The sequence below is a fragment of the Ostrinia nubilalis genome, chromosome 7 (assembly GCF_963855985.1).
Source record: "Ostrinia nubilalis chromosome 7, ilOstNubi1.1, whole genome shotgun sequence".
Classification (NCBI taxonomy): Eukaryota; Metazoa; Arthropoda; class Insecta; order Lepidoptera; family Crambidae; genus Ostrinia; species Ostrinia nubilalis.
Window position 1 is genome coordinate 6,848,209 of NC_087094.1, and position 25,026 is coordinate 6,873,234.

At 36.3% G+C, this 25,026-nt stretch overlaps 1 protein-coding gene across 3 annotated transcripts in view; it reads left to right on the forward strand.

Moving 5' to 3' along the window:
• Positions 1-25,026, forward strand: part of LOC135073176 (LIM domain only protein 3) — a 98,628-nt gene that overhangs the window by 22,522 nt on the left and 51,080 nt on the right. Inside the window, exon 2 of one of the 3 annotated variants that reach the window (XM_063967247.1) lies at positions 19,683-19,739. The exons of the other annotated variants lie outside the window; for them this stretch is intronic. The gene's annotated coding sequence lies outside the window, so the exon portion shown is untranslated. The remainder of the gene's footprint in view (positions 1-19,682; positions 19,740-25,026) is intronic. 3 annotated transcript variants of the gene reach the window in all.

Here is a 25,026-nt window from a genome sequence, read left to right on the forward strand (position 1 = left end):
AGATCTACCAGAGTTAAAACTTAAAATAGTTAGTGCAGTTTGTACAAATGCAGATAGCTTATTCGACTTCAAAAGGTTTTCACAGTTTAATAGATTGAAGCGGTCTGGAGCGTACCTACTGAGGTTCATTCACAATACACGCAATAAGCAGGCGCGGCGCACCGGTCCCTTATCAGTCGCCGAGTTACACGATGCAGAAATTGTTGTGACACGCTGCGCGCAAGCCCAGATGTTTCCGACTGTATACAACAACTTATTAAACGAAATACCACTAACAAAATGTAAAGAAGCGAATGGTATTTTAAGTTTAAATGTATTTCTTGACGATAATAAATTAATTCGTGTGGGAGGTAGGTTATGCGATTCGTCCAGGTTTAATTATGATAAACGGCATCCTGCATTGTTGTGTAGCAAACATCATTTTACCGGTCTTTTATTTAAATACTATCATAAACATTTATTACACGCTGGACCCCAGCACCTATTGTGCACTATACGCGAAAGCTGGTGGCCGCTTTCTGGTAGGAATCTCGCTAGAAAAATAGTGCATGAATGCGTAAGGTGTTCACGCCTGAAAGGTAAAACTTTAACTCCAATAATGGGTAATTTACCTAAAGAACGTTTAGAGGCAGGTTTTCCTTTCATGTACACTGGCGTAGATTACGCGGGACCAGTTTTCATATTGAACCGCAAAGGTCGGGGGTCAAAATTAATAAAGGCATACATTTGTTTATTTGTTTGTTTTACAACTAGATGCATTCATTTAGAATTAGTAAGTGGCTTATCCACTAATGATTATATTTTAGCGTTAAAGAGATTTATTTCAAGACGCGGAAAACCCGCAGAAATACACTCTGACAACGGAAAAAATTTCGTTGGAGCAGAAAAAGAGTTTCCATTATTAATTCAAGATAATATCGATAAAATTATAGATTTTACTGCCAACGATGGCATAAAATTTAAACATATTCCAGTATACGCTGCTCATTTTGGGGGACTTTGGGAGGCAGGAGTTCGATCATGCAAGCATCATCTTAGACGTATAGTAGGCAATGCTCACCTAACATATGAGGAATTTAGCACTGTTTTAGTACTAATTGAAGCCATCCTGAATTCCCGTCCTCTATCAGCTATGTCTACAGATCCTTCCGACCTCTTACCCTTAACTCCTGCCCACTTTCTCATCGGCCGACCGTTGACCGCTCCAGCCTGTGAAGACATCACCGAGGTGCCGAGCAGTCGCCTGGCACGCTACGACCGAGTCGAGCAACTACGGCAACATTTCTGGAGGCGCTGGTCGACAGAATACGTGGCAGAGCTTCAACTAAGAACAAAATGGAAAACGCAGAAGGACGACATAAAACTAGATAGTCTCGTCCTCATCAAAGATGATCATCAATCGCCTCTCAAGTGGTGCCTGGGGAGAATCATACGCGTCTTCCCTGGCAGAGACGGAGTTTCACGAGTCGCTGACATTCGCACCGCGACGGGGACAGTACAGCGGGCCTTTTCAAAGATCTGCCCACTACCACTGCCCACTGCAGCTGAAATGTCGACGCCTGCGATCTCGTCGACGCCTGCGACCTCGTCGAGACCTGCGGCATCATCGGGGAGCCCTTCGATGACACACGCATGAAGATTCGATCATCATCATTTTGGAAGCTTGGAGCTTCCAAGGCCGGCGGCATGTTAACGCCATCTATCGGCGCATCAGCGCACATAATACGTCTGAAGTTGTATACGAGCAAGGAGCCTGGAGGGGAGCGCGGGGGCGGCCCGCGTCAACTTCACTCGATTACCAGCAAGAAAACACGTACGAACAACGGTTGTAAATTAATCTGAAAAGTAATCAAAATACACGAATTATTTCTTCAATCAGCGTTATTCATTCAATTAAACGTCGAAACACTCACTATCTTCACAATCATCCCATGTTAAGTACATACGTGACATTAAAGAATAAAATCTATTTTGAAAATATGCTTAGTGCCTGCGTAACCTATTGTAACGATGATCGTAGACGTGCCTTTGTTCATTTAGCGTGTATTAATAGAGCAACTAAGTTTTCTCGGACATGGTTAACTGAATAGGTGACCTAATTTGATATACAATATCAGTCAAATCACTGGTCCTGAATAAATGGCATTAAGGCCGGGTAGCAGAGAAAATGGCGAAAATGAGGTTTTCATTTTTCATTTTTGAGGTACTAAACAGTAAAATTAAAGGCTAAGATTTTTATTGGGCATAGTTGAGGATATTTTCTAGGGCTATTAACGGATGGAAACACGATTTGATGAAGTTGACTCGATAGAATATATTCCCAAAGTTACCTCTATTCGTTTTCTATTTATGGTTTTATTTTCAAAATAAGCGATTTGAGATTCTAAATCTTTTACTAAACTAAAGTTCAGAAATAACTTGAGGGCTTTTAACGGATGAAATTTTTATACTGCGTCTTATTTAGTTACTATGTTAAAAAATGTGGAAAAAATCGTCCATGACGGCTTGGACAATCTCAATCAGTCGCGCGGTGGCGCTTACGGAGGACGGACGCGTGTCAGTTTTATGGCCGTGACAGTTCGCGATTTGTCAATATTTTTGACAATGATGACTTTGATGAGTCACAGTATAATAATATCAGTGTTACTGGAGAAAGCTTAAATTTTTGATAATTAAGATTATCAATTTTGTCTACCTATTGTTTAAATCGTTCGCATCCTTTTAAACGAAGACTCTACTCATGATACATAGTACATTCCTCAAATATGAGACAAAACCAATGAGTTAAAATTACATTTTAATAGTACCTACATACAATCGTCTTATACTCTTTAGAAGAGTACACTGACACAAATAAATAATAAAAAATACTGTCTAAGGTCTGTAGCTAAAGGTCTAAGCTGTAAGATAGAAGAATCTTCTAGCCAAAAAGATGGCAGATGCAGCAGATGTTAACGGATTTAAAACTGGAATTCATATGACTCCTTGTAGACTTGAGTCTCTAGAGCGTCCCTTCCTCCACCATGCGTAAGAATGTTTCAAAAATACTGTCTAAGGTCTGTAGCTAAAGGTCTAAGCTGCAAGATGGAAGAATCTTCTACCCAAAAAGATGGCAGATGCAGCAGATGTCAACGGATCTAAAACTGGAGTTCATATGACTCCTTGTAGACTTGAGTGTCTAGAGCGTCCCTTCCTCCACCATGCGTAAGAATTTTCAAAAAAATACTGTCTAAGGTCTGTAGCTAAAGGTCTACGCTGCAAGATGGAAGAATCTTCTACCCAAAAAGATGGCAGGTGCAGCAGATGTCAAAGGATTTAAAACTGGAGTTGATGTGACTCCTTGTAGACTTGAGTGTCTAGAGCGTCCCTTCCTATACCATGCGTAAGAATTTTCACAAAAATACTGTCTAAGGTCTGTAGCTAAAGGTCTAAGCCGTAAGATAGAAGAATCTTATAGCCAAAAACATGGCAGATGCAGCAGATAACAACGGATTTAAAACTGGAGTTCATGTGTATCCTTGTAGTTTTGAGTCTCTAGAGCAGTGGTTCTTAACCTTTAAGTCATGAGGGACCATTTTACCAAATTTCTGTCTTGTCAGGGACCACCTCATAATCGGTCAAAACCAGTTTGACTGCAAAAATCAGTTAAAAGTGGTTTTGACCAAGTGCACATCGTGGACCACTTGGAATGCCTCCAGGGACCACCAGTGGTCCACGGACCACCGGTTAAGAACCACTGCTCTAGAGCGTCCCTTCCTCCACCATGCGTAAGAATGTTTTAAAAATACTGTCTAAGGTCTGTAGCTAAAGGTCTAAGCTGCAAGATAAAATAATCTTCTAGCCAATAACTTTAAAACTATACTTTGAACGAATTTTGCTATTAGTGGACAAATTTCTGCTCACGATGGACTAATTATCTGTTATAATCTCGACTCTCTAAAGCACAACATTTATAAAAATTTTGCTGCGGTAATGCACTCCAGGTAACAGTGTGTGATGCTCATTGCTCATAGTGATTTTCGATACAGAGCCCCGTACATACGTTATACATAAATTATGGAAAGAAAATACCCAGACCAATACAAACAAATATGTATGCAATTTTAGTATGATATTTTTATTTATTAGTAAACAAAAAGACTGAACAAAATTGATGCGTGTACTGATTAATGTAATTAACCACATGCAAAGCTTTGTGAATTGCAACAACTATAATTTATCCAAGCTCTAAATAATCGCTACTACGAGTAACTGATCATAAAATGTTTTTCCAATCGCTCAAGCTCCCGAGGATCTACCGATAGGTCGGGTGACGTAATCTTGAAATTCTTTTAGCCGGCGCGGAACTTCCGGAAGGTCGGGTGACGCCACGCCTCTTTGAACCGTGTTTACTTTGGCAGTTATATTCTATACTAGCTTTCCGCCCGCGGCTTCGCCCGCGTGGAATTTTGTCTGTCACAGAAAAACTTTATCGCGCGCGTCCCTGTTTCAAAAACCGGGATAAAAACTATCCTATGTTCTTTCCCGGGACTCAAACTATCTCTATGCCAAATTTCATCAAAATCGGTTGCGAGGTTTAAGCGGGAAAGCGTAACAGACAGACAGACAGACAGAGTTACTTTCGCATTTATAATATTAGTTGGGATAGTTGGGATTTATTCGATTCTAAAATATATTCCCAAAAATTTTGAAAGTTGTTTTAATTTGTATCACTTGGATATGATTTGTATTAGAAAGTGCTGTGAGTGTGACGCTTGAACGGAAGAAAGTCAACCTAACATAACCAACTGCGTATTTCTAAACTGCGTATTTCTAAACTGCGTATTTCTATACTGTGTAGCCGCGAGAGTTCTTTGGCGCGCTGTCTTCGGCGAAGTATTGCGCGCGCAGATTTTGACAGCGCGAAATACCTACTTTAGCAGAAATACCAAGCCTTAATTAAAGAGAGCTGACAACCAACTGCGATGAACATAATTGGATATTTGGCATAGGCTTATGTGCTTGAATGTGATCGTGATTCTACGAATAATCGCTGTTTTTTGGAGTTCCATCAGCGCCGCGCTCTCTCTGAAATTAAAAATGCCCAAATAAAAAAAATAAAAATAAATAAAACCATCATGTAGATAAAAACTGACACTTATTTTCTATACAATATTACTCGACTTGGGTACATACGAGTAATATGCATGTCTATTATCCTATGATTTTAACTAATTAAGTACTATTTTTTTTTAATTTAGCTACTATCTAAAAGATTTAAATTCTACTGAAAATTGAATTGAAATGAGAAACAACCCACTTATCTGTTCTGAGATATATTTGATAGGACTTCTTGATTGAAGATCTAGCAGAGAAATTCCGAGAAACTGCATATAATAGCGCTTTATTGCTGGCCGTACCTTAGGGTGCAATCATACCTATGGAAAGGATGCTGAAAAGCATTGTTACTAGGCCGAATTATTTGAGTAATTTTAATGAATTGAATTTGATTTGTCTCCTTTCATCAATTCATTTAATAATAAACTTATTTAATAAACCAGACTTGACTTACTTATGATCCTATGTCCCCTAGATGGGGCAGAGGGCGTCCACAACAGTCCTCCACCTCGTTCGGTCTTGAGCGTCTCGCTTGATCTCGCTCCAGGTCTTGCCGATCTTCTTCGCCTCGTCAGTAATAAACCAGACCCTTATTTAAATAAAATTCTGATACTATTGTAAAAAAATATTATGAACATATGTCAAATACTTTTACTTATCTACTCAAAAATATTTTTAGCTCACAAACTTGGTAGTTGCTTTTTATTAATTCCTAATTGTATTTTACTATCTTAAAACCCAGCGAGATGGTGATTTCTGTTAATAAATTGTTTTATAGAAACCTGCATACCTACCTTTTCTTGCATCATTAATAGATGTCCCTATCTAAACAATGTCTCACCATTCCCAAAGCTGTACAAAACGGAGCCGAAATATACTCAACATCAAATAAACCGCACCTTCCGCGACGCGAACTTTAACGATTTTCTTCTGACACAATCATTGTGCCCCAACAATATTGGTGTTATTTGAAAGCCCAATAAATATCCTTAAAGAAAAACACATTTAATTTCTTAATAAATGATTAACATATACCATAAATGTGACTTGAAAAAATACCTCACTTTGGGCCCACCTATGGGATCAATTAGTCCAATTTTTATGGTTATAAAACCAAATAATTATCTCACGTGTCCTCTTTAACAGATGGATAGCGATTAATCCCAACTTAACAGTTTTATAGCCATAAAAGTTGGCTCTAGCGTAACTACCTATTTTTTGAAGAAGTGACTCTGGATCCTTCTAAAGACACATTTTTGGGGTAAAAACCTTTCCTTAAATGAAATGAAGGTTAGAACTAGGCTTTTAAATGGTACCAATATTGGTGGGAAGTGGGGAAGCATACGTTTTAAAATGCTTGTCGCGGGAGGTGCGATTTATTTGATGTCGAGTGTATTATCAGTCGGTCCATGTTTGTCAACCTGGTTCTTCAAACAGACTGGACCGGCCAATTACTGAGCTACGCTGAGCGTATCGCTCCTCCGCTCCTCTAATTATTACAGATATTAATTAGCAAGCCACTAATTGATCTACATTTCGAAGCTAAGACCTTTTGTTGCGCCCGCACACTCCGACTTTAAGCCCTAAGTCTAATATTGCTCATATTAATTAGCTCTACGCTAATTGGTCTACGTTTGAAGATGCTTTTGTTATTGTTTCTTCGTATATTCTGGTACGAGGAAAATGAACTTTATTAGAATTAATTGTTGGCTTGTTAGCGTAAGTACTGGTTTATTTGAATATAATAATGTATTATTTTGTTCTGTTTGTGAATGCATGTTTTGATTTTATAAATTCTGTATTACTTATTTTAGATCAGCATTCTTAGCTTCACGAGCATGCTCTTTGTACAGGATTTACAAAACGTATTACTTATACATATTTTTGTTTTTGATTTTATTACCAACTAAACACGGACACGGACAAGTGAAGCTAAATAAATGTTTTGTTCAATTGAAAGTTTAAAACTAAAATGAATTTTTGATAATTTCCAGTTACCTGTTGACCCTTTTCAGAGTAATATTGCAATTAATTAAATTTTCTGTTTCTCAGAAATTGTAGATCCAAATAAGTACTCGTATACTTTGTATCTCTTTGGCCGTAATTATTTTGTGTTAATTCTTGGTTTTTCTTTAAATAAATTCTGAACTTGCATCTTTCAATAAATGAATTTCCATAGGTAGATTCTTGGTATTCAGTTTGTGGTGGCTTTCAGTATGGGTTCGCAATTATATCACGTACTTTAGCGGCTTTGATGATTGCGACTAGTGTATTGAAATACAACCAATAACAAGCTTGATTCTGCCTGAATCAAGTTCTGTGATACGGTCATATTATACAAGCATTAGACTCATATTACGAAGCTTGATTCAATCATACACATAGAGCTAGGACTTTAATTGGTTGAATTTGAACTAAAGATTTTGTCTTTGAATTGGCTATCAATTGCCAATCATAAGTCAAAATCTTTGGTTCAAATTCAAATTCTTTATTAGTATGTAGGTAGGCTCTTTTCAGCGGTTAAGTAAACGTCCCAGTACCTATAGCTTGCTCTAATATCAAAATCGGATAACATATCAGCTGGTGCTGAGACGAAGTGAGGGATGTGAAGGTTCAAATATGAATGGTTTCGCTTAATCTTATGATTGAGACGTAGTTGATCATTGGCGACAATAGTAGCGAGTCTACTCCGCACATTAGCCGGTGTATTAACGCCGCGACAAATCTCGCAACACGATTTATTAATTTCCTGGGAATTCAGTGAACCGATAAATGATTTAGATTAGTACATCCACTGTTAAAACGAATTTCATTTTAAAATTAAGCGAGAAGTTGAGCTTTATGGTTTTTAGTGCAAAATCTGCAATTACAGAGAATTATGGGTCTAAATCCCAGTTCTATGGAAATAATATCAAAATCAAAAAAAAAATCAAAAATCAAAAAATATTTATTCAGTTTAGACCACAAGTGGCACTTATGAACGTCAATAGAAAATAATAAAAAAAGAAAAGGTAGCCCTTATGGGGCACTTTACATGTCTCCTTATCTTTTGGGCCCTACCAGCGCTTCGAGACAAACATATGGCAAGTGCTGAGAAGAAACGCCGGAACAAACTCAGTCACCACTTATTGCCAGGAATTATCTAACGGTAAGAATAGTCAAATTTAAGTACATCAAATATGTGCAGACTGAACTGACCACGCATCCTTGTCATCAATATAGTCTCGAACCTTGTAGTACCCTTTGGACATAAGGGTATTTTTTATATGTATCTTAAATTTGTTTATTGGCAATTCGACAAGGTTGTGTGGTATTTTGTTAAATATGGTAATACATTTCCCCAAGAATGAATTACCTATCTTATGCAACCTAAATGATGGAACAGCAAGTTTATTCTTATGTCTTGTGTTAAATGAGTGGACGTCACTTTTCTTAGTAAATAAATGTATATGTTTACGGACATACATAATGTTATCAAATATGTATTGCGAAGCCACAGTCAATATATTGATTTCTTTAAAAACTTCTCTAAGCGAGTCACGTGGTTTAAGACCGTATATTGCCCGAACAGCTCTTTTCTGTAAAATGAAAATTGATTCTATGTCTGCTGCTGAGCCCCACAGTAAAAGACCATAAGACATAATACTATGAAAATAACTAAAATATACAAGCCTTGCCGTTTCAACATCAGTCAAGTTTCTGATCTTTCTCACCGCAAAGGCAGCTGAACTAAGTCTTCCCGCCAAGGCAGCAATATGGGGGCCCCATTGTAATTTACAGTCTAGGGTAATACCTAGAAAGACAGTAGAGTTTATCAGTTCAATGCGTTCATTATTTACTGTAATATTAGTATTAACTTGTTTGACATTAGGCATAGTGAATTTTAAACATTTAGTTTTTTTTGCGTTTAATAGCAAATTATTAGTTGTAAACCAGTCTAATACTTTGGAAAGAGCATTATTCACGTCGTCAAATATTTCCTGACGCCTGTCAGTTTTAAAAATTAAAGAAGTGTCATCAGCAAATAATACTATCTCACAAAGGTCCTTTGAATAAAAAGGTAGATCATTTATATAAATCAGAAAGAGCAATGGTCCCAGTATTGAGCCTTGGGGCACTCCCATTTTTAGGGGGGCGCCCGAAGAGTTAGTTCCGTGAATATTTACTTTTTGTAATCTGTCTGAGAGGTAAGAGTGTAATAGGCTTAAGGCCTTGCCTGATACGCCATAATGTTCTAGCTTAAATAACAGAGTTTGATGATCAACACAGTCAAACGCCTTCGATAAGTCACAAAATACACCAATAGCATCCTTTTTCTCCTGCCAAGCATCGAAAATGTGTTTGATAAGAGCAACCCCTGCATCGGTCGTACTTTTCCCTTTTGTGAACCCATATTGTTTTTCATGAAACAGTTTATTTAAGTTAAAATGAGACAGTAGTTGATTGAAAATAATTTTTTCAAATATTTTACTGAGCGCAGGTAGTATCGATATAGGTCTAAAGTTGGATGGGTCACTTTTGTCTCCTGCTTTAAATAATGGTATGATTTTACTATGTTTCATCAGGGTAGGGAACTGACCTTCGTTAATACATTCATTAAAGATATGAGCTAAATGGGGAGCTATAAGAGGAATGATGGGTTTTATTATGTCTGTTGATATGCCCCATATATCCTCTGTCTTTTTTATATTTAGTTCTTTGAAAGTTTTTATAATAACTATGGGGTCTATTTGTCTAAATTTTAATGGGCTATTGCAAACATCAACACAACCCTCGAGAAGAGACATTGCCTGATATGAAGATGAATTAAGACTGCTTGTTGTTATGATTGGTACATTTGAGAAGTAACCTTCGAATGCGTTTGCTACCTTATCATTGCATTTAATATACTTATTATCAATTTTTAATGCGAATGTGTCATCCCGAGATATAATTCTACAAGTTTCTTTATTAATACAATTCCAAGTAGCTTTAATTTTGTTGCCAGAGTTTTTAATTTTGTCACGTATGTAAATAGATTTTGCCATGGTACAAACTTGTTTAAAAACTTTTGAGTATTTTTTTACATATTCTATAAAGTCCGGGTCGCTACTATAGGCTTTTCTACCATATAATTCAAACATTTTTTTCCTACTAATATAAATACCTACTGTAGCCCAGTCACTGAATTTAGTTTTATTGTTTTTAATAATAATTGTTTTCTTAGGAAAAGTTTTATTGAACTCATTTTTAATTAATTCAAATAATTGCTCATATAAAATATTTATACTACAGTTAAAATTATGCAAAAGTGGGACCTTATTAGATATTTGAGATTTAAATTTGTCTTTCTGGGATGCAGTGACTGGTCTATATTCTATTTCCTTGCTCGATGGCACAAAATGGTGTTGAAATGACACTATTTGACCGCAATGATCAGAATTAACAAAATTTATTATTGATTTCTCTAGCACTAAGCAGTTACAGAATATATTGTCTAAGCAAGTAGCTGATGTTGGAGTCACCCTAGTTGGTTCAGAGAAAAGATTTAACAAGTTAAAAGATTTGAATAAATTTAAAAACCGTATTGAAAGAGAGGAATCTTCTATTATATTAATATTAAAGTCTCCACATACAACTACTTTCTTTGAACTATTACACACTCTTCTAAGTACCTCTTCCATTGTGGTTTCAAATAATTCATAGTTACTAGATGGGGGTCTATATACACATACAATAACATAGTCGTCCAGTTCTGCACATGACAGCTCAATAGTTCGCTCGACAGAGAGAGATACAATATCTTTACGCTCTTTACATTTTAATTTATCATTGATTAATATTAGTGACCCTCCACGAATAGCTAACTCTCTAGTGAATGAACTAATAAGCTTATAATTATTAATGCTCAGCATTAGTTCATATTGCCTGAGCCAATGTTCCGTTAAACATAAGACATGAATATTCAATTCTTGGATAAATAACTCAATTTCCAAGTCTTTGCCGGAGAAGCCTTGTACATTTTGATGCACTAAATTAAAACCGTTAAATTTCTTTGTACCCGAATTTTGTATGCCAGAGTTATCCTCTATTGTCTTACGATGTAATTTAAATTATGATTTGGAACAGATTCCAAGGGTCGAACATCCATGTTCTGCTCAATAAAAGCAGTTTGGCTAGCCAAATTAATGGCTAAATATTTAATAAAATATGATAGCGAATTCGCTATTCGTCTTTTACAATATTTATTTAGATAATTATATTTATCTATTGTCAATAAACATTTATTTTTTAAATAATTGTTAATGTCAATTACATGGAATTTGCATTGATTATATGTCAGTGTATTCAATGTCAAATTCAATTTATATCTTAAATTATTTTCCTCCTGTGGCAAGCTTCTACTGTAGGGGAATGTGAACAAAATTATTTTATCTACATTAAGTAAACATAAGCTATCAAAAATATTTAGTAGGTCTTTTTTGCCTACATTGCCCCTATTTCCTATTAAAATTACTAATGTGGTATTTATTGAGAACGAATAATTTGTTATTTTTCTCATAATTTGTAAATAGGAAGCACCCGGTAAACAATGGTTGATTACACTTTGTCCCAAGTAACTATTAATAAGTTGGCCCATATTTTTGCCTAACTCATCACTGAACATTACTATGTTGGTTTTTTCAATATTTTTAGTTGGGGAGCCGCTGGTAAATGTGTGTGATATCCTAGGACAGTAGTCTTTGTTTAGGGTGTTTAGAGTAGGTGGTGACTCACAACCAGACTGAAAACTATCTGTACAAGATTCATCCAATAGGATAGAATTTTGACAGTTGCAATTAGATATAAATTTTTTCAAAGCCTGGAAATGTTCATCACACTCTTTTTTTTGTACATTGATACCGTTCAGACATTGTGTTCAAAGATTTCTTAAGATTACATAATTTATATTCTAGGTTTTCGACATCATGTTCATATTTCAGTACACTATTCTCTAACATTGTGGAACATATGTCAAGCTCATTCTTTAGACGCTGTCTCTCATTTATATAGTTTACTTTGTTGTATAAGCATTTTTGTTTTTTAATCAACTTATTTGTTTTTTTAATATAATTACTAATTTTTACATACTTTTTAAATTTATTTTTACTGCATCTGACAATCTTACCACATACAGGAGTATTGTTTAAAGTATTATCACAAGTTAGGTCTATGGTAATTAATTGTTTGTCAGATGCAGTTTGGGTCAGGCTGGGCGCACTACCGACTAACTCGTCAAACATGATTTGGGTTTTGGTGGCTGTGCAGGCTTCTCTTTCAGCTTCCATTAATTCGATATGGCTGTGAGCATCATAAAGGTCTTGTTTCATGATGGTCATACGTCTGAGGTTGTGTACGTACTCTTCATTGCACTCACCAAACCCGTCAATGATTAATTGTAGCCTATTCCGTTCCTCTACAATTGTCTCATAGTTGGTGTGCAGCTCAGCCATCTCTTTCTTTAAATGCTTGTTTTTATCCCAAACATCCATCAGCTCCCTCTCATTGTCCTCTCTTTCCCTATTTAATTGCTCAATCAAGTCTTTGGCTGCCTTCAAATCTCTCAAAGCCAGTTGGAGTTGGGACTCCTCCCGGCGAGCAAAGGCTTTACGTGTAAGCATTGTTTCTTTTGGTAAATAATAAAGTATTAAAATGTAAATGCCAAAGGATCAATTGATCAATAATTAGAGGTTGACAAAAATGTAGGTAAATATAACCTCTTACGCGGGTGACTGTATAAGGTCACAATAATAGTATTTCGTTTCTAAAATATGCACTACTGTTGTAAATATAAAACAAATAGGTACCTGTTTCGAAAGATAGAACAATGTTAACAAAATCCAACGTAATATTTTCGTAATTGCACTGTCAAATCGGTCCTAAGTATTTGCACAATTTGCACCATAAACACAATGCAATACACAGATTTAAACGTTATTTCACTTATAATTACATAAAACAGTAACAGTGATGAGTTTAGAGACCTTTTATGATATTAAATTAAATAAAAATCAGTAAATAAATTGGGACAAGTTCAAATCAGCTGTTAGCGGTAGTGTTAATGTTGTCAATACCAAGGGCTTCAGTTAAATTATTAGACTTTTTTATACTTTCAAATGATGCAATACACACTTCGCTTTTCAATAATAACTGTTATTCCAATAGTGATTAGAGCTATTATAGACCAATGACAACATAATGCGTGCATAATAAAAATGTGAATCAACCATAATAGCATTCGTATTCGTATTTCTTAGAAACTGGAATCACAATCGAAATTCCCGATATTAACAGCACTGGTTTAGTTGAACGTAGAATGCATAATGGGCGGAAAAATGTCAGCCGTCGCTAGGGCTGGCGCAAGCGTTGTTATGGTTATAGTCGTCCGACGGAGGAAGTAAAAATAGGCTTTTAATTTCAAAATCCGGATGCAGTGGCGGCTGTTTATTGGATTATCGACGCATCGGCCACCGTTGAATTGTATTACGGTGATGTGTAAACAAGCTAAAAGCTAGCTTAAAAGCTTACCGTTTCTGAAGGCTAACTGACAGTGACAGTCTAGCCATGGGCGTACCTTGCTTCTGAGCTGGACAGGTTTTAGTCTGGTCTGGTCCAGGGGATAAGATATTTTTAGGCAGGATCTGGGTCTTTTGAGCTTAGACCTAAGGATGAGATATAAGGTAGGTATGTAGGGAGTACTATTTCAAGGGGTTAGGGCAGCTGCCCCCCCATACACGTATGGTGACAGCCCTGTAAGTGTATTATAGCGGGCGGGCTGAGCCGCGCACTGACGAATGGCCGCGGCGACAAATTGGAAACGCCGCCAAATGGCGCGGGACCTCCGCTGCCGTATTTGCTACGAATAGTGCTTGAAAATATTCAAGTACTCACGCAATTGTAGCAACATGAACGCTATGTGGAATCTACCTTACGAAAAATTAATCTTATGCCATCCAAATGTTCATAATATAAATTGATAAAACATGGTAGTTTCAGAATGAGAGGACATTGTTTCGTGCCATTTTCATGTCATGCTATGCAGTCACTAATACATCATATTAAAGTATTCTCTACATATTTATTGCTTCCGGAGGAAAGCTTATAACAAAACATGCTTGTTTTATTAAATAGTTACAGCTATCAAATCAAATGCTTTAATTTAAATGTTCTTCATAACTTAAGTGCCGTTTCATAATACAAATCTTAAACAGAAACAACTGTCACCATGCACTTTAGCACGTTTACCCAACCCCAAACACCCCAACAAAAAGCCTGCAATTTCCCCATGAACAGAGAAAAAGGGAAAAACATCATAGGGGTGTTGGTCCCTCACAAATAGTTAGATTATATAAATAAGGCTGCCGTAATAGTTTACGCGATACCGATCTGAGGCCGGACCGCGTCTCAAATTGAGTTGGGTTTACTAAGATTTTCACGACGCTCACGCAATTCCAACCGAATTGTACGAATGTGTATGTAAAATATGAGATTTGCGCTTATTCCTGCTTGAATTACTTGAAATAGAACATGTTTAAGCAATAAATACCTACGTACAAAGGCTACATATGCGAGTTAAGCTTCAATGTTAACCGAATTTTCATCGAACCTACCTATTTGTTTTAATTTTTACAACGCTTGCACTTGAATGAGACTCGCATGAAAGATGGTGGTTTGTACTCGTATATTTGACTATTTAAAAATAACTTGACAAGTAAACATGATCAGCTCATTCATCGTGTATGGTGACACACGTAAGTAAACCATGATTTGTCGCCACAGATAGACGCTACTTTTTCTGTGCGTTAAAAATAAATCAAAATTTTAGACTTATAACTAGTGATGTATGATGTTATTGTCACATGATCATCACATATCACAGTGATGAGTAAACCGTGATTTGTGGCCACAGTGCCTAGATTAGCGTGCACGGTGTAACGTTACTCGACGCTCGATACGTTACAAATTGATCCGTCGACACTCGACGCGTTCGCCGAGCGGAACGTATCGCCAACAGGTTGTGTTTCAATCCACTGTTTGGACCACAGAAATTGATACTTGGAACGTAAACGCGTCACTTGATATTTGAGTGATTCGAAGAAGTTAAAAATTACGCTGAAATTAAACGGAATTTTATTTAAACGCAGATTATTGGAAACGTTGCAGTTATTAATCAGCTTAAATCAGCTTTATTGTATGTTTTCATTTAATTTGAAATCGAAAAGTTTCGTAGTCAAAAGCAAATCATATTTGAGGATGTACCTAAAACAGTAGTTCCTCGCTAACAATGTAAGCTATCTCGCAAAAACTCGCCTCCGAAAATAAGAAATGCAATCTTCTAGTAGAATCAGACAAATAGGGTATCTGCAGTGACCAATTCAAATTGTAGGAACGGCCCGGCTACAGCGGGGGATGGAATCCAATCAAGGAAACTAGTTCCACTGATGCCTATCACTAAAGTTTCACATTCAAAGATTTGTTTCTCGAGATTAAATCAAAGGCGAATTACAGTAGCGGCGAAAAAGAAATATGGTGAGTCCGGCCGCACGAGGGCGGGGTGTCCTGAAATTGCTTTTCAATCCCTCGGACTTTGGACTTGTAAAGAAGTTATTACCTTCCAAGGAGATAGCGGCGGGTCCGCCGATACGGATATATGTCTTTTTCATATGTAATATTCCTTTTTCGCGTTTTATTAATGGAAAATGTTTCGTGGGACAGTGCGGGTGGCTCTCGCCTCGATATTAAAAAGCCGCTTCTACTTACTGCGGCTTCTTTTATGAGATTGTCGTAAAGTGGTTTACGTTGCGTGGGTTAGGATGTTTGTCTGCTTAGTGTTTGAGTTACGACACTATTTTATTGGATTTTTGTTGTTATTCAATTGATATTTGTAACTGAATTATTGTGGCCGTGTAGAAGTACTTATAACATTTTATTGTGCGTCACTTACAAAGGAATTTCATTTTTTTTTTCTTTTTTGTGCCATTACCTAAATTCTTATTAACTCAATACTTGGAAGTATTTAATAACAAAAATACGAGTTAGTTGATTCAGGACAAAGACACTTAAGTTAGTTTCAGATAGTTTTACCCATCAATCAAATATATTGACTTGGCCATCGCATGAAAACACGTGTAAATTAAATTATTTAGTGCGATGGCCAAGTCAATAATTTATGTAAAACGTTAAAGATTTCCTGGCCTGGACTTGGTATTACATGGATCTCACAACTTTTTACCGTAGAACAACTGAGTTGCGAGACTTGGTTTTTTTGACAAGTATTGTTTTTGATGGGATCTCATTTCTTTTTGTATTTTGTAGACAGCAGTTATGTATCTAGAAAACTGGACCGAAATTGAAAAATTTTACTCGACTTGGCGGTTGCACTACCGTGCCCCCAAATATCATTTCTTTTTGTATTTTGTAGACAGCAGTTATGTATCTAGAAAACTGGACCGAAATTGAAAAATTTTACTCGACTTGGCGGTTGCACTACCGTGCCCCCAAATATTTTAGTTTTTCCTTGATTCATACACCAAACACTACTTATATTCCAAATTTGAAGCTTCTAGGTCTGCTAGAAATGCCTTAGAGTTTTGATGATCGGTGAGTCAGTGAGTCAGTGAGTCAGTCAGTGAGTGACAAAATTAAGTAACTTTGACCCGTTATAATTCTTAAACTACTGGTTCAAATTGAATGAAATTTTAAATATACCGTGTCTTTACAATGCCTGCATAGCTAATGAAAATTCAGCCTTCTAGTTTTATCCACAACGAAGTTACAGGCGGTCGAAAATGGCCTGAATTGCTTCGAGAAAAGGATGGTACGGCCGTGCCGCTTTTTTGCTCGACTTGGTGGGGGCACTGCCGTGCCCCCAGATTATAAGTATCTAAGTAAGTGGGAATCAATCAGGGTATTTCAACACCATCACTCTTCACGTCACTTGTCAAAACCCACATTTTATTCTGCATCACAATAGTCCCGTGTTCGACTTAACAGCCACAACAAGTCATTGTGTTCACAAAAGAAGTATTATTGAATAATCAAAAAAGGTTATATTAGCCCACACATTTCCAATCATACTGTACAGTTAGCAGCACAAGTAGCTCTAATTTATTCCTTATGCCGATGATCTTAAACGTGAAATCAGATATTGCTGTCCGTATCCACTGTTCAATACTCGTTTGATAATGTTGCCCGCTCTAATTAAGTCCACTACACCGATGTTTGGAATTAATTAGTGTATTGTTTAATTGGCATCTCTTGTTATCTGTTTGTTTCGATTATTTATTCATTAGTGGTAGGTATTTGTGAAAGCTTCTGGGATGACTAATTGTTATATCGTGACTTCAGGACCTTAATTAGGGCTATTTGATTATTTTTTGTTCTTTTATTATTTTTAATAGTCTCTCTCAGTGATTTACTTATAATTAAACGGTGAGTTTTATTAAAACGATTAACTGGAATACACATTAATTGAGGCACATTAAATAAGTTTTCCATACTATTTATTTACTGTATTTACGTATGATCAAGAAACAAACAGTATGCGAAACGGTAATATGTGCCTTACGTCCTGTAAATGAAAAACAGGTACGTCCATTAAAATTAGTGCTACATCAATTTGCCCGTTCTTCTATTAATTCCCTCATATACCACAATCACTATAATTGCCTTCGATTTTAATGTGACACGGAACATCACTAGCGCCTATGCGGATTGATTACACCTGTCCATCACTATTAATAGAATATTGTTCGTGATTCAAATTGAATTAGACCACCATTGTCGAATTACCCACGTATGTTTCGTACAGACTATTGATTTTGAATATTTAGTAGCCAATTTGGTCTGTGTTGGTATTGTGATTTTCAAATGAAGATATTATGCGGGCTTCGTTATGATTAGTTGTTATGGAACAAATGTGATTTGGCAAAGTCAGTATGAGAACTACACTCGGCATCAAATAAATCGCACCTCCCGCGACAAGCACTTATCAAACGTATGCATCCCCACTTCCCACCAACATTTTGGTACCATTTGAAAGCCTAGTTCTAAACTTCATTTCATTAAAGGAAAGGTTTTTACCCCAAACATGTGTCTTTACAAGGATCCAGAATCACTTCTTCAAAAAATAGGTAGTTACGCTATAGCCATTTTTTATGACTATAAAACTGTTAAGTTGGGATTAATCGCTATCCATCTGTTAAAGAGGATACGTGAGATCTTTATTTGGTTTTATAACCATAAAAATTGGTCTAATTGATCCCAGAGGTGAGCCCAAAGTGAGGTCTATTTTCAAGTCACATTTATGGTATGTGTTAATCATTTATTTAGAAATGAAATGTATTTTTCTTTAAGGATATTTATTGGGCTTTCAAATAACACCAATATTGTTAGGGTACCATGATTGTGTCAGAAGAAAATCTTTAAAGCTCGCGTCGCGGAAGGTGCGGTTTATTTGATGTTGAGTGTATACTCGTAAGTACCAAAGTATACTGAGAGAGTGAGAGCATTATTCATTCAGTAAGCCAACTGAAAAAAAAATGGAAAAAGGTAGTGCATTTTAATTTTTCACACAGTTATACAGTTATTATCAAAACAGCAAAGAATTCATCGAATGGCACTTACAAAATAAACTTGTCTGAATTAATTACCGTGAAAAATATTCGTGTGACTTTCCGCGCGGGACCGGTTAGCGCGAGTGGTTGGCGTAGACCGGGTGACATGGAACAAAAATGTGACTCTTTGATTTAGATAACATTTTGGAGTTGTCTATTAATGAAGAGCTTGATCAATGGTTTTTCATTGCTGGTAGAGTCAGTGTTCAAAATCCATGTAAAAATGGCCACCAATTGATTGTGTAGCTTTTTATATCATTTGAATTTAAAGTATTAAACCAGTTTTTGATCGCGGTTTCACCCTCGTTCCATTGCGGTCTGTTACAAAAGTCTTTATATTAGTATGGAATAAGGACATGGTTAAAGCATTTAGATCTGACAATTGAGAAATCAGACATAATTAAAATTGGAACTAAGAATTAACCACACATGAGTGTGCAAGAAGTAAATATTATGTAGTAGACGACTGTTCAACGAATAAATGATTCATTTGATTATTTAGACGAGACACAATAAAATTGGTCTCCGGCCTCCGGCCTATAAGCCCTGTCCACAGTTTTTCCGAGCAATTGCTCACGAATATGTTCAATGATGGCCTAATATTTGTTTAGATTGTTCACCGCAGCTGGCCGGTAGACTGTTTGTGCAGCTGGTTGTTTGTTTGCGTTGCACTTAATTGAGAGCTTGTTAAAGTATGGTGAATTAAGCATTAATTTCGTTTTTGTGTCAGTACCAGAGTGCAGTTAAAAAAGAACACATACGTCTACGAAATAAGACTAAAAATTATAGCAACAGGTATTTTTTTAAGATATGACAATATACCTATGTAGGTAAATGTTGCAATGGACCATGCAGCCTTACACCTTTTTGTGAAGAATTTAAGTAGGTTTTTTTGCAAAATGTCTTGAGCTATAATGGCGAGAAATTAAATTTTATTTCTTTCTTTTTCAGGTACAACATCACATCACACTACGCTAACTGTACTTTCAAGAAACATTTTTAGAAAACGTAAGACATTTTTTAAATTCAAAACATTGAAAACAAGATTTCTCAAAGGTGCTAAGTTAGAGTTGTAGGGATGACTTAGCAGTGCCTGTAATACCCAGGGTCCTATCCAGGTAATTAGGTAATCCACTTAGTCTGCTAGGCGGGCCCTTTGTGTTACACGATCCGTTGACTGATTCTCTCGTAGAGCTAATTACTTACTGAAAAAACCAGCCAAGTGCAGTCAAGTCTAGCAAGACATTTATAATTTTTGAGAGTGAAGTCCATATTTCTTGTTACCAAACCAAATTTTCCGAAGGCTGCTACCAACCGGCCATTGTGAAAATCATTGGGCATCCCCTAATGTTCAGCAGTGGACGTCCTATGGCTAAAATGATTATTATGATGATGAAACTACATTTTTGTGTCTTTCAAGTTATTGACTTTCAAGACTTATGTGATGTAGTAATTTCTAAGAAAAGTGCCTGTGATAGACTCACACACAAATGATCATGTGTATCTGTTCAAAACTTTACCTAAATGACCCTATTTATGGTACAAAGGCACTTTTTTAAGTAATTCTTATTTTCAACAACTTTTTATGTAAGTAAGTACAAGTTATTAGAGAATAATTGAACATAATGTGAACAATATAGGTACATGGAAATTGATAATTAAAGGATTACCCAGTAGAATTAATATACGATTCCAGTTATTTATTCATTTTACTGCTTAGAACATTTTGATGAAACCAGTTCGTTCTCATTACCTATCAAAAACATCAATTATCCTGTTTTCGCCTCCGAGATTTATTTTACCGTGTAGTACCCCTGTACGACAAGCCAATCCGCACACAATATTCAGCGTAGTAGTAGTAAAAAACAAAAGAGCGGGCAACCCCACCCCTACCACGCTGTGGGCTCGGTGTCCGAGCGGTCTCATTCCTTTGTGCGCACGCGCAACGACCGCACGCAGTATAAGAAAAATGCTTAAGTGACGTCACCAGGACGTTTTTACCGACAAAAAACGTAATTATTTTAAGTTGTGCAGTGTAGTGACGAGAATTAGACCCAACACAAGGTTGATTGTAACAATTATTTTGTGCAAGTGCTCGTACATTTTTATTATAAGCGTTGTGACACGACGCGTAACTTTGACCCATTTTTAGCTCCAAGTTAACGCGCGATGTTAACCAGTAGCCATTCTTTTGCTCCGAGGTAATGCGAGATGTTACCCAGTAGCCATTTTTTTCTCCGAGGTAATGCGAGATGTTACCCAGTAGCCATTTTTTTCTCCGAGGTAATGCGAGATGTTACCCAGTAGCCATTTTCTGCTCTAGCGAGTTAATACGAGATATTAACCAGCAACCACTTTATATTCGGTCATTTTTGCGGGTCATTTTTTAACCAGTAGCGTTAATACGAGATATTAACCAGCAGCCACTTTATGTTCGGTTATTTTTTAACCAGTAGCCGTTTTTTGCTCTAGCGAGTAAAAACGAGATATTAACTACCGAGATAGCCAGGTATTGTAATATTATTCACTTTTACGAGTTAAGTATCTTCTTTTCGGCCATTTTTAAAAGCCGTAAAAACAGAACACAATGAGCTCATACAGAAAAATGTTGCGTTTGTACGAAACTACCCACATTAAGAGCTTGCCTTCTTGGCCTTACACCTTATGAACCATCAACCGTCTTGGAGCATGATGACCCGGCGCCGCGGACGCACTCGCCCCAGTCGAGCCTCCGCCTGCTTTTATAACGACCGATGACCCTACACATTGTTCAATGCTACAAAGGGTAACTGAATAATTTTGTTGTTTCGTATTTTTATACATTACACCAATCGATATTGGTCTAAATACAAAGGCTAGTATGAAAGAAATAAGTATCAGATCAAAATTCAAAGTGCATTTATGTAGATTCATTACTTGCTATTATAAGGTCAGAATAAAAGATCCTAAATAAACCTTAGGCCGGTTTGTTGACCGAACCGAGTCGAAGTGGAAATAAATGCCTACTTTATATATGAAGTATGACAATATGTCGTCATATTAACTGACATTGTGATTGTGAGTACTTATCAGTCTCACATTTTTTTGTTGGAAACTTACAAAGATCTTTCTACATTACCGGTCGGTCGACCAATTACATCGACGGTCGACAACTATAACTCATTATAATCCTCTAAAACGGGAAAAGAGGTATTTATTTGATATGACAACTAATCCAAGCTGCTCCACTGAATATATAATTTAAGCTTTAGCCGTTCGCATAACTGTGTGAATCGAGGCTTTATACAGAGGCCGTACCGACAAGCTACGCCCTGCTGTATGGTATGATGGGCTAAGACCTATCACCCGCCCGCGGCGCAACCACGCCGCCTTCCACAAGCGCAGGCGCCGTTATTTACGCCGCAGCGCCGCGCCGCCGCCGCCGCATGCCCAGCGCTGCCAGCGCAACGCGGGAAGCGCCATTAAAGACCGACCAGAACACCAAGGTAACCCGCGTCCCTAGAAGACGCGCCATCTATGTACGTACAGGTATGTGCTGGCCGCTTAAAATATTGTTATTTTAAATGCAATGTACCTAATATCCGGTTACAGAATTTATTGTACCGAGATACCTATTCGATTCCCGATTCGAACCCAGATGAATTTTTTCATAATCATCATAACCATGCGAGTAAACATAATTAATTATACATAACATATAATTATACACGACGGCGCAGAGACGTTGATATTAAGAATATTCTTAATCGCATCCGTCGACACGAGTACATTCTGAGATTACCCACTTGTTAAAAAAAAAAAAATGTTCCTAGATGGTGGACTTAGATAGCGTCTTAAGATGCTAAACAAAGTTTATGTGGTTTAAGCACTTCAAAAGGGATGATATTTTAACCGCAATTAAACTTTTAACAAAAGATTCATTTATGGTTTAAAGAAACTTATTAATATATGTTTATTACATAAACACGATAGCCACTGAAAAGCAAATAGAATTATGGTCTTATTTTAACGGATGTTTGTTTTGTATCTGAACAAACAGGCAACCTTTTTGTTTGTCTCTTTGCGGCCTTTCTTTAGCCCTGATATTTTTACAAAGTTTATTTTTTTTTATTCATGACGTCTCACCAGCTTGTATCTATAAATAATAGATACAATCTAAGAGCTTCCTTAAACTGTATCGGTATCGGTACTATCGGGGACTCGGACGCCTTGACACCTTAAGGGCCTAAATTGTTTGCACACACACGCTCGATTAAGCTACGCCCCCATTCATTCATGTTTCGGGTCTAAGCAGCGTCGGCGCACCACTGTAGATGTTTGCCCTAGCAAACCAAGCTCTATGTAAAGCGTTTAGGATTGAGTATTGCTTAGCTTACCCGCATCCGTAGCGCTCGTTTGGCAACGTCGCATTTTAGTAAATTTGAAACCCAATAAAGAATCGCTACAAAATATTATATGGGGCTTCGTGCAAAAATTGAACTATCGATTGCCCGCTCGGGTCACATAATTGTTATCGCACATTCCGAGGTAACTGTGCAATTTCCTGAGAAAAAAGTAGCCCTTTCTATAATTATTGTTGATATTAAGATTGTAAATCTCATGATATTAGTTTAGCTAGTTAAGGCGAAAAATGCAAAATCATACAGTCACTTTCGAATTTTACTTGTTTAATAGGTATTTAATTTATTCGGAACTTATAATTTATAAACTATAAGTTATTGAATTATTTAGGAAATAGTTAAGGAATATTTGTGGCTTAAAAACAATTATTATAAGATCTGGCTACATAATAACTTTCTTAAATCCTTGAATGTAAATAAAAACCTATAATAGGTTTCTATTTATTTTTAATACATTAGCAACTTTTGTTTTTCGTTTAAAAGAAACACTTATCTACGTTATTACAATTTAATACAAATATTGTAACTAGGTAGCAATGATCCAGGTAATTGGTTATTATAAATATTATACTTAATATTAAGTTAGTTTTATTTCAAATTAATTTTTTTATTGCACATTAAGTGTCTTTACACAAGGTTTTAAATCAATAAAAATTAAACTTCAAACTAAATAATACTTAAACAGTTAACAATGTATAGATAGATAAGTTTGTAATTAAATATAAGAATTAAGAATTATTTTGAGAGGCCATGATTCAGTAATCGCGCGGAGGTCAATAAAAAGGCAATCAAACAGTCCAATTACTAGCACGGGTCAACACAAAACAAAATCAATCGGTTAGGGATCACAAAACTTCACAAAAAACAAAGGAGAGAATATGTCGACAGTTCGCCAAAGCAAAAAGCAGACAGACCTCGTATAAAAATACAATATTAAAAAAATACATATTATCTATTTGTTTGTAACCAAATTCTATTATTAAAATTCTAAAGCTGAGTTGCACCATCTTACTTTAACTTTGACAAACGTCAAAAATCTGTTAAACTCCATACAAAAAGCACCGGTTACCGTTATAGCTACGGTCAAAGTTAGGTGGTGCAACTCAGCCTAAAACTAAGAAAGATTGAAGAAAAAGAAACATTTCGTTTTAAACCTTAACCGTATGACAATAAAGTGCACAATGGTATTTCGTATTGCAACCTAAGCCCTGATTGTCTCTTATTGGTCGTAGTAAAAATATAGTAAAATGCGTAACCAATTAGAGACGGGGTGAGCACGTGACCGGAGCGATGCGCTTACGCTAAAATTTCTACAAAGTGGTCAGGCGGAAGAGTCCCCGATAGTACATAAGATGACGTCATTTTTTTCTTGTATTGGAAAAACATTATTATGTAGGTTTGTACCTACTAATCAATGTATGATTAATGCTAATAATACTATTGATAGTCTTACAAAGTAAGGCTTCATCATCATTATTATTATTTATTTACTAAAAAAAAAAAAAAAGTTTAACTCCATGTACTGTTTTACAATTGGTTCGTATAAATTATTTATGTATAACGTTAGAATTCTCATAAGAAGAGATGCGACATCATGAAATACATTGAATCATTTCTTATCTTGCTAAATCTTTTAGACAAGCAAAGTATCTTATTATGCGTTAAAGCGATAATAACTATGCCTTTATAAATATAACACAATAATAATTACATTGTAATCAATGTAATAGAAAATTATTGACGCATCAAAAAAGAAATCGGGCCGCTTGTAATAACAACCGGACTAGCGGACTTTGGTCAGTCAAAGAACGAATCAACCACATAAAATAAACTATGTATTATGTAGGTACCTACCAGTACTACCACTACTTGTAACCTTTAGTTTAGATTAAGGA